The sequence below is a fragment of the Triticum aestivum genome, chromosome 2B, assembly GCF_018294505.1.
Source record: "Triticum aestivum cultivar Chinese Spring chromosome 2B, IWGSC CS RefSeq v2.1, whole genome shotgun sequence".
NCBI lineage: Eukaryota > Viridiplantae > Streptophyta > Magnoliopsida > Poales > Poaceae > Triticum > Triticum aestivum.
In genome coordinates, this window is record NC_057798.1 from 195,304,752 (window position 1) to 195,320,437 (window position 15,686).

Genomic DNA, 15,686 nt, shown 5'->3' on the forward strand with positions numbered 1-15,686 from the left:
AATTAAAACTATAGCTAATCACAAATGTACCAATTATTTAAGTTTGTTGAATATTAAGGCCTAACACTGCCAATGCCGGTCAAAATCCCGGAAAAAAGTGGAAGGGGCACAAAAAAGTTAACACTATGCCTTAAGATGGAAGTAGTGACCTAAAACATCTTATAAAAGTTTATAGAGGGAGTATTTTGCAGTAAAATGAAACTCTCATCATTTAGTACCTTCACCGTAGGTCAATCAAATGTACTAATTTGCATTGGTATGTCTGCTCATACATATACTTACATTTTTACAATTTCACAAACTTACCAGTATCGACCTCATTGAACACTTAAAGAGCACTTAAACAAAAGAATTGTATGTATTCCAAATTTTGAAAGAAAAATGACCAAACATTTACCACTAATAGGCATCTATTTATATATAAAAAGTGCTTTACGGGGTAACCAGAAAAAAGAGAATTACCTAGAAAATCCCATAATAATTAGAAACATCTGCCCGTCAATTGAAACCGATTAGACGAGCACAACCAATGGATTGAAAAAATGAAAATTACCCACCAATGCCCTTAATAAGTTATCTCGCCCACGTAAAAAAAACAAAGTAATTAAGCTAGAAAATCTCACAAAAATTAGAAACATCTGCCCTTAATTTATTAGGAGAGATAACCACAATCGTTAGATCTTAGAAACAATTTAGTAACACCTAGAAATTACCCACTATGCCCTAAGCTTTTCTCCACGCCTCTTGTATCTCACAAAGGTACCCAAAAAAACACGGATCAGAAAAAGGGATCAATCATGGGACGTGGCTCTCCATCCCTCTCGCCGCCGCCGTGAACGCATCGTTCCTTTGCCATGTCGATCATGCATCGTCGCCATGGGATGAGTGGAAAGTTTCCACTCTTCCATCAATTCCATTGCCAGGTATGTTTTCCCACAAATGTCTACGTCTCCATGTATGATTAGTTGACATTGATTCCGTGAATCCATACTACTGCTTCTGTAGGCGTCTTCCCTTTTAAATCCATCTTCAATTTTCATCACCTGGCCTCGATCCTTGCTTGCATATCAGAAAATGTGGAGTTTGGGATTGCAAAGGTGCTTAAATAATCATGATGGTTGCTGCATACATTGATTTAGGATTTTTCTTTGCTCCATGCTTCAAATATTTGTTTCTCCTTTTTGCTGTGTGATGCTAAGAATTAACAATGAAATTTTGCACGAGCAAGAAATTAACACAGGGATGAAGGACAATATTATACTGTATCTAACAAGCAATGGCCATAGAGAACACATAATAATTAGTGCCAATCAATAGATACTTAATGTTTCATCCAATCAAAAGTCTATGCAGAGAACCGAAAAGACAACCTATTGTAGGATATGTCTATAGTGCAGTCCATACTAATATACATGCTCTGAGAAGTTAACAACTTGACATGTATATTGCTTCCTCATGATTCATGATCTGTAGCTCGAACTAGAATGAGAGCAGCAGGAGTCAGCAACCCGGTGCCAGTGGCTTGCCTCGGACATTCCTGCTCGGAGAGCACCCCATTGTGTCTCCTACATGAGGATGTATGCTCTAGACTGGACAAACGAGTACCAGCAGCAGGTGCGCCGTACCATAACAAATGCCACTGTATGTCTTAGGTGATTAAGTTAATCTGTTTACTACAATGTCCTACAAGAAGTAGGATGAAGCTAAGTTCAGCGCTCCTGGGCAGCAAGTCAATTAATCCCGGCAACATCCAGACTCTGCAGGTCTGGTTGCGGTTTGTAGGGGCCCCGTCTAAGCCTTTGCAGGATGTTCGAGTTGTGGCCAGTTTGGGTACGTTGGTTGGGAAAACGGAGAGAGTTGATATGGCTTTTACTCGGGCTCATGGAGTGGCCCGGCTTTTAGTCAGTGTTCTGGATATTGAGTTCGTGCCTGACGTGGTCAACTGGACTTATAGGGGTGAGGTGTTCCCCCTCGATATTGAGTTTGAGGACACATATCTGTTTGCAGATGCGGTTAATGGGAATGATGTTGATATGCATGAGGGTGATGGCGATGCGGGCGCCAATGGGCCACAGACCGATGGGCCGACACGAGAGGGGTCTAACGGCTCTCGCCCAGTTGCTCAGTTGCCCGGGGAGGGGACCGGGGTTGAGCCGGCAGCATCGCCATCGGTGCCTATGACCTCGTTGCGGTTCGGGTCCTTTGAGCCAGCATCAGCGCCACCTAGACTTTGGAGTGACCGGGTGGATTCTGATGATTTGTTTGAGCGCACGCTTCCTCTATTGGAGTTTGAGGGGGCTGGCGGTTCTGGACGCTTGGTGAGGGCTTCATCGGCGAGGACTCTGGATGGAGTTGGGGTGGGGGAGCCGGAGGTCGCTTCTCTTTCCCTTCCTCCTCTGGTGGTCGAGGCTCCGGTGCGGATTGCTACCTGTGAGCTGGTGTTGGGGGGCGGGGGGTCAGGGCAGGAGGCCTTGACGTCTCCTCTCCATATCCCGACGCCGGTGACATCGGTCACATTGGGGTTGGCCAACGCCGGGGGAGGAAGCCCGAGGCAGGTGTCCTCGGCTCCTGCTACTCCGGTGGAGGCAGCGACACCTGCGCCATCTGCTGCGTTGGGGGAGGGGCTGGGGCAGGAGGCCCTGGCTCATCCTTCTTCCCCGGTGGTCTGGAGGACCGCCTCTTCTTCACCGACGACTCTTCCGTCTGCATCGGCGGATGGGGCAGGAGGAGGGAGCGGGCAGGCGGCCCTCGTCATCCCCTCTCTGTCCGCACCGGTGGCAGTGGACCCCGGCGTGGGCCACCTGTCTGTGGGGCTTGGGAGCCCGCAGCCGCCTCCTCTGGTAACCTCGGCTGACCCTTTGAGGGACTCAGCGCCAGGCTTTACTAGGGAGGAGGTTGTTGCTTTTGGCGGGATCCCGGATCTCGTCTCGACAGGGAGACGGATGAGTGCTCGCATACACGAGCTCCCGGAGGTGGATGATATGCAGCAGCGGTGCGCTATGAGGGCGGCCAAGCTTCAGGAGGCTGCATCATCTTATGGTTTGTCCGTCAACATTTCTAACTCTTTATTGCATTTTTCTAATGAGGAGATTATAAATAATGCAAACCAGTTAGGAGTTTCACTAGGTGCCACGGATAGTGAGATCACTAATTCGGTCAATGATCTGTTAGATTTGGAGGCGGAACGTGTCTTAGAGACTATTCGTAATCTTGCAGCAGTTAAACCGATGAATGATGATGAGATTGATGCATTAGGGGTTAGAGTGCTAGATAATCTGTGTGCGGATCTAGCACCTCCAAATCATGTGTCTGAGGATGATGATGTACCCATCGAGAATGATGCTGATAATTTAAGTGAACCCGGTTATGAGGACCGAGCGGCAGAGCCTAGTAAACCAAAACGTAAGTGGAAACGGAAGATCTATCCTGATTCCGCAGTGCGTAGGAGTGCTAGGATTCGAATCACTAAAAAATTCCATGATGAAATATGAGAGGAATCTTTTGGAATAGCAGAGGTCTGAAGAACTTGGCTAAAAGAAGGTTCCTTGCTGAGGCAGCTTTAGAGCAGAAGTTAGATTTTGTTGCTCTATCGGAGACTGGTAGATAAAACTTTGCGCCCCAGTTTCTTTCTTCTCTTGTGGGTGGTATTGATTTCGATTGGCATTGCCTCCCTCCACGAGGAAGATCGGGTGGTATCTTACTCGGTGTGAGATGCGATTCGCTTGAAGTCCGAAGTGTAGTGATGGGTAACTTCGCGGTGAAGTTTCAAGTCAGGTATAAGATAGATGGTTTTAACTGGGCTTTGGTGGCGGTTTATGGTGCCGCACAGCCCGAGCTTAAACCGGAGTTTCTGGCGGACCTTGTTCGAATCTGTGGGTCAGAACAGCTTCCAATTTTAGTTGGAGGTGATTTCAATATCATCAGAAGGAGAGAGGAGAAGAACAATGATAACTTTGACGGCAGATGGTCGTTTATGTTCAATACCATTATTGAAAGCTTGGATCTGAGGGAGATAGAGCTTTCTGGTAGAAAGTTTACCTGGGCTAATGCTCTGCCAAACCCGACTTATGAAAAACTTGATCGAGTTCTTGCGAGCGTGGAGTGGGAACAAAAGTTCCCTCTGGTTACGGTGCAAGCTCTCTCGAGGGGAATATCCGATCACACACCCTTGTTCGTCGACTCAGGGGAGCCGAAACACGTGGGTAACAAGAACACCTTTTCTTTCGAGATGTCATGGTTCGAACGCGAGGGGTTCTTGGACTTGATTGCCAGGGAATGGGCTAGAGGTGCAAGAGGCACGACTGCGATCGAGCGTTGGCAGAATAAGATTAGGCATTTGAGAAGTTTCTTACGGGGTTGGGCTAAGCACCTCAGTGGTGTGTATAAGATTGAAAAGGATAGACTCCTTTCTCTCATACAGGCCCTCGACATAAAGGCCGAATCCACTATTTTACTGCCTGATGAGCTTCAGGTTAAAAATGAGGCAGAGAGGAGGTTGAAAGAACTGCTCCGCGAAGAAGAATTGAAGTGGGTTTTGCGTGCTAAAGTACGCAAAGTGGTCCAAGGGGACGCGAATACTCAATTCTTCCATTTGATAGCTAATGGTAAGCACAGAAAGAAGCGTATCTTTCAGCTTGAACAAGACGAGGGCACTACTTTAGGATAGGATCACCTAAAAACATATATTACCGAATATTACAAGCAGTTATTTGGACCTCCGGAGGATAATTGTGTATCCCTCGATGAGTCCAGGACTGAGGATGTGCCTCGGCTATCGGCTGCTGAAAATGATATTCTGGTTGCCCCGTTCTCAGAGAAGGAGGTGTTTGATGCTATTGCACAGATGAAAAACAATAAGGCTCCCGGACCGGATGGATTCCCGGCCGAGTTCTATAAAAAGTGCTGGCACATTATTAAGGGGGATTTGCTACTATGTTCCATGATCTGTTTTCTGGACAGCTTCAGTTATTTCACTTGAATTTTGGAACTATCACACTGCTTCCTAAGAAAACGGATGTTGTGAGAATTGAGCAATTCAGGCCAATATGCCTCCTCAATGTTAGTTTCAAAATTTTCACCAAGGTAGGGACTAATAAACTCACACATATTGCGCATTCTGTGGTGCAACAGTCCCAAACTACTTTCATGCCGGACAGAAATATCCTTGAAGGGGTGGTCGTCCTGCATGAAACGCTCCATGAAATCCATTCCAAAAAATTAGATGGAGTAATTTTTAAGGTGGATTTCGAGAAAGCGTACGATAAGATCAAATGGCCATTCCTCCAACAGTCATTGCGTATGAAAGGTTTTGATGAAGTCTGGCGCCGACAGGTTGAATCATTTACGCAAAAAGGTAGTGTGGGAATTAATGTTAATGACGACATAGGTCATTATTTCCAGACACATAAAGGCCTAAGACAAGGAGATCCGATGTCCCCTATCCTGTTTAACATTGTGGTGGATATGTTAGCAATTTTGATAGGAAGGGCTAAGGAAAATGGTCAAGTAGGTGGATTGGTACCTCATCTCGTTGATGGAGGTGTATCCATCCTTTAGTACGCTGATGATACAATTATCTTTATGGAGCATGACTTGGCCAAGGCGAGAAATATGAAGCTTGTGTTATGCCTATTTGAACAATTGACCGGGTTAAAGATTAACTTTCATAAGAGCGAGCTGTTCTGTTTTGGTAGAGCCAAAGACGAACATGAGGCTTATAGGCAATTGTTTGGGTGCGAGTTGGGAGAGTTACCCTTCTCTTACCTGGGTATTCCAGTCCATCATCGTAGGCTGACAAACAAAGAGTGGAAGTGCATTGAGGACCGATTTGAGAAGAAACTGAGTTGTTGGAAGGGTAAGCTCATGTCATACGGAGGCCGATTAATCCTGATTAATTCGGTGCTCACGAGTATGCCTATGTTTCTCCTATCGTTCTTTGAGGTCCCAGTTGGTGTTAGGAAGAGACTGGACTTCTATTGATCGCGTTTCTTTTGGCAGGGTGATGAGCTTAAACGAAAATATCGGCTTGCTAAATGGGATATCATCTGTAGACCGAAAGACCAAGGAGGTCTCGGTATTGAGAATCTAGAAGTTAAGAATAGATGCCTTCTTAGCAAGTGGCTGTGGAAGCTCTCAACGGAGAATGATGCCATGTGGGCTCAAATCCTTCGTGCCAAGTACCTCCAGACAAAAACTTTGTCCCAGGTTACAGTCAGGCCGACTAATTCACCTTCCTGGAAAGGTCTGGTGAAAGTCAAACAATCTTTCTTTAATAGGATGAAGTTTGTTATTGGAAACGGCTCTAGTACACGTTTCTGGGAGGAAACTTGGCTCGGCGAGACACCTTTGGCCATCCAATATCCGTCTTTATACCGTATTGTTCAACAACGTGAAGTGTTCGTCGCCTCGGTATTTCAATCTATCCCCCTTAATATTCAGTTCCGACGGGCGCTAGCGGGCAATCGTTGGGAAGAATGGCTCCGTTTAGTTAGGAGACTGATGGAGGTCCAACTATCTCAACAACCCAATGAATTACGCTGGAAATTGACTAAGTCTGGAGTATTCACTGTTAAATCAATGTATATTGATGTTATTAATTCGAACTCCATTTCTACCTCTAAGCATGTGTTCGACGGGTTTTTGTGCACAGCTGCATAAAATAATAATTTTATTAGTGAGTTTTGGTGCAGGGCAATTTATATGCAAAGGTAAGTTGTTAATAATACAAAGACAAAATTGTTTTAGCATGGCACAAGCGTGCATGGCAAGCTCCCCACGTTCTTGCACATGCACGTGCATGAAATCAAACTTGGTACAAGTAATACGTGTGCATGCATGTCCTGTCCACATGCACGTAGGGTATATGTAGTGGTCTAGCATTGTACATATATGTATTCGGTATTTGGGTGTCTCGATCGGCCGGCAAGCTCGCGTGTATACATACCCGAATACCCGTTCATACATATACATCATGTATGTATGTATTTAAGTATCTACAGGCCGTTCGGCAAGGGCACACCTACGTATCCGAATACCCAATATACATGTACTATGTATCCTTCTTTTTGATGTTCGGACAGGTACATAAAATATGTGTGTGTCTTGATGGGTGTGAACTACATCTAGCACGTACGAGGATTGGAATTATATGACCGAGGGCAATCGGATCCATACATATATTCGGCAAGCCATCAGAGTTTTGGAAACAAATGCAACCGACCTCAAGGATTGTCAAAGAAGAGCATGGTTTTTTGTAGGCCGAGCTATGTGGTACCTCCTATCTATGCCATTCACTAAACCGTCCTGTTCCTAGAGATTCACGCAACAGCTGACCGGTTTTGCAGGGTTGAGTAATTTGTTACGCAAATCTAAAGCTGATCAATTTTGTCAGAATCTGCCTGCGTGTAGGCCCGTGACTACTCCCACCTCTACTCTCTCCTAGAGGAGTTAATTGCACAGAAATACCATAATTGAGGCATCACATGCAGATTGGTACCATGATTGCTAATTTTTGCGTGTCAGTACCAACATTGATCTAAGTTTTTGCAAATTAGGCTAAAATACGTATTTATACGTATTGACGGTGTATCTGACCGATGGGGCCCGCCCGTTAGGTGCCAACGTGGCATGTTTTTTTGCAGAAAACCCCCTTATGTTATATATAATCACAAAAATGCCCAATTTTTTTGCGGGAAAAAGGCTCCAGGAGAGGATTTTTTTTGTTCGCAATTTCCACCATCGAATCTGGACTGGTTTGAAATTTTCCGCCACTTGAACAAATAAATAAAAGGAAAGTAAAAATCAGGGCCGGCGGGAATCGAACCCGCGACCTGTAGTGCACAGGCGCCACGGGCTAACCACAACGCCAAAGCGCAGCTCACGTTCCTCTACAGGCGTCTCCTTTCTTATAATGCCTGAAGCGCTGGGCCGGCCCACCGAGGCCTGCATTTTTTTTTCGTTTCGCACTTAACTGGCGCGCGTGTTGGGCTCGTTCCTTGCCCTGGTTACTATTCATTTCATTTCTCTTATGCTTTTATAATGCGCGGTGAACATTTTTTTTAAATATACGCTGAACAAATCCTCAAAAAAATATACGCTGAACACTTTTTCTGCTTATAGTGAACATTTTTCAATGTACGATGAACTTTTCTTTACAAACGGTGAACATTTTCTTAATATAATAAACTTTGGTAATATCCGTTGAACATATTTGAAATGCAAATTGAACATTTTTGTACTATAGGTTGTTCAATTTTCTTACGACAAGGAACATTTTACTTAATTCGAGGTAACTTTTTTGTAATTTATGGTGACATTTTATTAATACACGGTGAGTTTCAAGATTATTATGTTGAATATTTTCTTCATACATGATGAAATTTTTGTATTTCACAAAATGTTCAGTATATATTAAAACTTATTGTGTAAAATCAATTTGCATTTCGAGAAACACTTGATTATTATAATAAAAATTGAAAAGTTTTAATGCATTTCTAAAATTTATTATGATTACACAATTATTTTTAATACATGTTCTGCGCCATGTTTCAAAAATTTAATGCATTTAAAATTTTATGTTCAACTTTTAATGCATTGATTGCAAGAATGATTAAGAAACCGGGGCAAAAAGTTCTTGAAACTCTTCATGTATCAAGAAAATGTTCACCATAAATTACAAAAAATTCACCGCGCATTACGTAAAATGTTCATCATATCTTAAGAAAAAGTTCAAGTTATATTACAAAAATGTTCGATTTGAATTTAAAATATGTTCAGCGTTTATTAATGGAGAAAGTATTAATCATTCGCAAAGAAAATTTGACAACCTGTATTAAAAATAATTGTGTAATCTTAATAAATTTTAGAAATGCATTAAAACTGTTCAACTTTTATAAGAAAAAATTGACGTGTTTCTGGAAATGCAAGAATGAATTTTACACAATAAATTTTTAATACATGCTGAACATTTTTTGAAATGCAAAAAATTTCACCATGTATTAAGAAAATATTCACTATAAATAAAAAATTGTGTGATCATAATATTCTTGAAACTCATCATGTATTAAGAAAATGTACACCATATATAGATTACAAAATGTTCACCGCGCATTATAAAAGCATAAAAGAAATGAAACGAATAGTAACCGGGGCAACGAACGAGCCCAACACGCGCGCCAGTTAAGTGCGAAACGAAAAAAAAATGCAGGCCTCGGTGGGCTGGCCCAGCGGTTCAGGCATACTATAAGAGAGGAGACGCCTGTAGAGGAACGTGAGCTGCCCTGTGGCGTTGTGGTTAGCCCGTGGAGCCTGTGCACTGCAGGTCTTGGGTTCGGTTCCCGCCGGCGCCTGATTTTACTTTCCTTTTATTTATTTGTTCAACTGGCGGAAAGCGGAAAATTTTAAATCAGTCCAGATTCGATGGTGGAAATTGCGAACAAAAAAAAAATCCTCTCCTGCAGCCTTTTTCCCGCAAAAAATTTGGGCATTTTTGTGATTACATATAACATAAGGGGGTTTTCTGCAAAAAACATGCCACATCGGCACCTGACGGGCGGGCCCCATCGGTCAGATACACCGTCAATACGTATGAATACACGTTTTAGCCTAATTTGCAAAAACTTAGACCAATATTGGTACTGACACATAAAAATTAGCAATCATGGTACCAATCTGCATGTGATGTCCGAATTGTGATACTTCTGTGCAATTAACTCCTCCTAGAGTCTACTGCATGCAAGATTTAAAAACAGGTACGGTGCGAGAAAGAATATTGCCGGCTCTCTCTCTCTCCTTCATCTTCCTTTCTCTCTCAAGCCTCTCACAGCCACACACTCTCTCTTCTTCTTCCTGTCCTTTCTCTCAAGCGGGCCTCTGATTCTTGGAGAGAGAGATCCCTTCCTCAACAGCACCCCTCTCTTTTATTTTTGTTCCCACGCACAACACTTATCTCTTCTCACAACACCTCTCCTTTTCTCTTCTCCTATTCTCTCTCTCTCTTCTCCTTTTTCCTCAGCATCAGCAGCAGTACCGGAAGGACGTCCGACGAGCTATATATCTGCAAGGAGATGAGGCGGACTGGTGTGCTACCGATAGGAGAAGATGGGCGGCTGAAAAGATGTGTCAGAGGTGAGTGCCACGACCCACAAACTCCAGAAACATGTGGACTCGACAGGACTAGCATGCAAGGAATCTCACAACTGTCCACGTAGCATGCCTTTTTCAGACTAATCACACTGTGGCTACAGTGATACTACTGCTGATGCTGGTACTAGCATAAGCTGTGGCACCGATAAAGGGTACCATGTAGGACGAGCTACAAAAAAACTTTGTGGTCAAAGAAAGGCATATATGAGGGTACGTATCACATAAGTTTCCTAGTTTGGTGCAGGCTTGTGCGTCAAGAAGAAACCATGGGAAGGAAACCTCTACTCGGAGGCTGCAACGTGGACTCGCCAACAAACCCTAGCACCTCAGCCTATAAATGCATGAGGAGGCAGAGCACGGAGGAGGCTCAGGCAGAAAGCAAAGCCCACGCAGCCAACAAGCCAGAACCCACGCAAAAGAGCAGCACGGCGGCCGCGGAAGATGTGCCCAATGCAAACGAGGTTTTGAACTGGAAAGGCAGGAGAAGAAGAGCCGTGGGAGGCAGCATCGACGAGAGGAGAAGCACCCGTGGTGCAGCGTCAAGGAGATCCGGCGGACGCGCACCACGTCGGAGATGGTGCTGGCTACGTTCCAAGCTATGTGATGGGCCGACGGCTGCGACGGGGGCGCTGCAAGGCGCGGCCTACGTGTTCGCTGCCACGTGCTGATCGCAGCGGCGCCGGGCGGAAGCTTCGCGACAGTAGAGAAGAAGAACGCGTCCGCGGGGACGGCGGCAGTGGCCGCGTTGCCGATGGCAAGCAGACACTCGGCGAGATGAAGAACAGGCAGCAACGCATGCCTTGCTGACTCCTTTGATATATAGTATATATGTGTGTGTGTTTTTGTCAGTCAGGTTTCACGCGAGAGGCACGCGGGACGGCTCGCGCACTAGGAGGGACCTGCCACCGCAACGAAGGGAGACCCAGGAGATGCGCGCCCGTGGTGGTGGCGTTCAGAAGATCTGGATGGATATGCCACCCAGCAAGAGATGACGTCCGCAGCTGCGGCAACGGTGCGGCCGATCAGACGATGCCCTCATCTATTTGTTTGTTTCTTTGTCTCAATGTTTTATCAGGTTTCATGGGAGGCGCTCGCACCCTCGACGACACGCACCTGTGGTGGCAGCATCGGGAGAGACCGCAGAAAGAGGAGAGAGAACTCACCACATCGCAGCTAGTCGGCGGAAGATCACGTCGCAGCAACCCACCTATGCAGCCAACGCACCAAGACGCACGCAGTGCCGTGTATCATTGAGGCAAGAGACGTGCCCTGGCGGCAGCTTCGAGGTATCGAGGAGAAAGGACGCGCCCGTGGCGGTGGCACGGGCGCCGAGCATCGGTGTGGCAGCCGCCATGCACATATGACCGCCACGGGCGCCGAGCATCGGTGTGGCAGCCGCCATGCACATATGAGGATGTACTCCAAGTAGGTAACCGAGCATCCAGGAGGGCGCATACACCATGTGCAACGACGCTACAATAATTTTTTTTCTGTGTTATCATCTATTTTCCAGAATGACCTTTGCATGACGCGCCTATCAGAGGTGGCCGAGGACGATGCAACGCTCTTCTTAGGAGCAGTTGAGGAGGCGAATGACGCGCCCAACCAAGGTGCCCGCGGAGGAAGAGGTGCTCTTCTTATACATGTTTCGTCGAGGCGGCGGACGACGCGCCCAGCGAAGGTGGCCGCGGATGAAGAGGCGCTCTTCTCGTACCAGGTGTTGTCGAGGCGGCGGACGACGCGCCCAACGAAGGTGGCCGCGGATGAAGCGGCGCTCTTTCTCATACCAGATGCAATGAAGACGGCGGCGCCCTCGCGCTCACGAATGCATGCTAGAACAAGGAGGTCATCGCCCACTTCTTCAACCCCGGTGACAAGGAGACAAGGAGCTCGCCGCAGCCACCGCCATCAAGCCGGTGCTGCAGAAGATAGTGTCGTGGAGCTTGAGGGACGCTGCCAGCGTCCACTTCGTCAAGATAGTGACTCGGTGGATGGCGACATGGAGCTCGCCCGGACGATGCTCCGTCGTCTTCTTCATCAAGACGACGCCATAGAGGACGGAGACGTGGAGCCCGAAGATGCCGCCACCGTGCCATGGAGGATGGAGGCGCGGAGCTCGCCAAGACGACGTCCATCATCAACATCAACAAGCTGGTGCTGCGGTGGACGGAGGCGTGGAGCTCGCAGGACGACACCACCGATGTCTACCTCATCCAGACGGAGCGCGCGACGCGGAGTCCATGAAGATGACACACGCCCCCGATGCTGCCCGCAACATGGAGCCCACGAAACGAAGAAGATGGTGCTACGCGATGACACGTCTTCACCGACCCTTACCACGATCATGTGATGTGTTTCCTTTGTCTTGGCGGACCACCGAATACGGCGTCCAGCCAAGATGAGGTGCACTCTTCATGGCGTACAGCACTCAGCGTAGAGGCAGCGTCCCCCTTGTCTTAGCAGACCACCGAATACGGCGTCTAGCTAGGACGGGGTATCAACCGCACCTTTCCATGATGTCACCTTTCTTCGGCACCACGATGCTTTGCCCTTGTCTTGTTGGAGCACCGAATACGGCGTCCTGCCGAGACAAGGTGCACTCTTCATGGCATAAAGGTTTCACCATACAGGCGGTTTGCTCCTTGTCTAGCAGACCACCGAATACGGCGTCCAGCCGAGACAAGGTGCACTCTTCATGGCATAAAGGTTTCACCATACAGGCGGTGTGCTCCTTGTCTAGCAGACCACCGAATACGGCGTCTAGTTGAGACGAGGCATCAACATGCCCCTCTAAGACGTTACCTCTGACGGCCTTGTGTGGCGGAGTCTTTGTCTCCGCAGATTGCCGTAACCTCGTCCTCTAGTCGAGACGAGACACCAACCACACCGGCCATGCCGATGCGAGCGTGCGTTGGTTTTACACTAACGATAGTCTCCACAAAAGAATACTCCCGTGAGGCAACCCCTTGCGTACCCCGACGAAGCCGCTACATCGTCAAGAAGTCTGAGCCGAGCAGGACCCATGCAACTTCAACACCGACTGCATCAACACTGTCAACACCGACTAGGCGCGACGGCGAGGGCGGACGTGGCCAGCACAAAGCCATGTTTTGAGCGGCACGTGTACCGACGAGGACACGGGCTTTGCCGCCGCCCACACCTACACACACCATCATCATCATGCATAGAGAACGCGAAGCGAAGACGACCACACGGCTTAATCGAAGGTATCTCGCGGAGCAACCCGCGGGAGTAATTAACCGGGAGCTTTTCGGGGCCCCGGGAACCAGGAGACCGCACATCGCCATAGTCAGGCAGGCCGCGCTAGTAGGCCACGGAGCACAACCATTTTTTATGGGATCTTGTAATTTTGTTCATCCAAAGAGATAAATGAAATACTTGTTTCCTGTATCACTTTTCTTTGTGTACTACGGTACACTGGCACGCCCGCATTTTTTTTCTTTTTCCCCGGCGCAGGAGAGAAATCCATACTCCTTCCCTTCCCTTCATCCCGAGCGTTTTAAGATTTTTCTCGTGTCAAACAAATTGGCACGCCCGGTGGGACCTGGTTTTCCTCCCATCTTTGCTTCGTTGTGGTCATCGAAATCGTCTCCATCCATCTCCCAGTTTGTATAGCACGGTGCATGATAAAGAATCGGCGGGGGGCTCCGCTGATCAAGGTGTGTTTCAAGATGGTGGACTTTCCCGTGGCAGCAACTCGAGCCGGTGGTGATTCAACTTGGATCAATACCGTCCATGACCGTCATCGAGCTTGGCGCCAAAGTCTACGTGCACCAAGTCTCGGAATCTGCTTAGTTTCAAACTACGAGTCCAAGAAGGTGCAAAGGCGGGCAACACCCAAGGCAAAGAAGGTGCATCGTTGAGCTTATGCTCAAGCCTCGCCCTATTGAAGGAGTCAACATGGGAGGACATCCGTGGAGATGTGGAGGGAGCTCAATGCCTCCGCTATAATACCACCAACAGGCGAGCAAGTGCGGCTTCCCTTCACGCCTCTACCGCGGCTTCACACTCGGAGCCGCCAACACACCATGGTGCACCGAGGTCAAGCTGCATGAAGGCTTGGAGGCCATCTCCCACAACATGCGTAGGCTCATGGTGAATACTTGCTTGTCCAAAAGCCCATATCCTCTACGCAACTATAGGTGTGCAAGTCCCTATAGTCTCCATCAACATCGATGAGGTGCATGGGAGGCATGCCTCCACAACCTGGCGGTCGATGGACGATCATTTCGCAACGACAATAGGTTCTCTATCCTCTCCTGCAAGTCAATAACACTAGGTGGCCAGGATTCAAAGCACGGATCTTCACCAACTCTAGGAAAATGTGAACAATATCCTTAGGCAGCACCACTATCAAGAAGCGCCGAATACTTCATCAATGCAGGTTGCAGGTATGATGAGGCGCCATTCCCCAAGTCATTGTCCTCAACATGAACGCCTCGATGACAGTCTTCACCAACCCACCACTTGGAGCGGGGGCATCCTAACAGGCCCCCACGTTGGAACCGGTGGTGAAGACATCAAGATGATGAGAGGAAGCCTAGACCTACTCAACGATGGCGGCCATGGGACCCTCCATGGCAAACACTTCAACCACGACTTATGTCCCGTTCTAGGCGGGGAGCTCGGTCACAACTCACAAATCTAGGTGACGGCGGACAAGGCTACATCATCCACTCAGTACCATGCGCCACCCGGGCCTCTGCAGGCGAAGGGTCGTCAATGCAGGTGCCAACTGGGGCTCGCCCGAGGTGATACGAGGCACAACCAAGATGGGGTTCCATCCACACCATTGTTGATATGGAGCTCGCCCGAGGTGGGGCGCCATCCACCCCACCACCAACGCGGGGCTTGCCCAAGGCGGGACCCATCGACATCACCATCGCCGACATGGAATGACCCCAAGGCGGGGCACCGTCTACACCTCCGTCAACATGGATCTCCATCAGACATGTTGCCATTTGCAACTCCCGCACCCAAGGTGGCGCGACATCTACACTGCCTTCATCGCGGAGCTTTCCCAAGGCGGGGCGCCATCTACACCTTCGTTGACGTGGTGCACCCCCAAGGCGGGGCGCCGTCTACCTTCGTCAACACAAAGCTCAGCTAGGCGGGGATCCCTTTTCACCTCCGTCAACACAGATTTCGGTGAAGATGGGGCACCATCTATACGTCGCTACCAATGCGGAGCTAGCTCAAAGGTGGAGCACATTCTACACCACCATCGACAAGGAACTCGCATAAAGTCGGGTGCCATCTACATGTCCTCGGATCCTGCCCGAGGTCGGTGACACTACAACAAAAACCCACCTTTAACAACGGATATGTAGCAACGAAACATAACATGTGTTGTGGGTGGTCCACCACCTCCCACCTCCCACGAAGAGGTAACCTTCCCGTACTCATCTCCACATTATCTGGAAGTACCACCCCCTCCAAATATCACGCAACAAAAAAGAGTGAAATCTTTTATATCAACAACCTCTCTGCGCTTCTCTCTTCTCTTCTTTCAAAAAAAAAAA

General features: G+C 47.8%; 1 long non-coding RNA gene across 1 annotated transcript in view; it reads left to right on the plus strand.

The window, feature by feature from the left end:
• Nucleotides 1–1,651: 1,651 nt before the first annotated feature.
• LOC123044314 (uncharacterized) overlaps nucleotides 1,652–15,686 on the plus strand; it is a 38,341-nt gene continuing 24,306 nt past the window's right edge. The window contains exon 1 of the long non-coding RNA XR_006419970.1: nucleotides 1,652–1,763. This is a non-coding gene — a long non-coding RNA (uncharacterized lncRNA). The remainder of the gene's footprint in view (nucleotides 1,764–15,686) is intronic.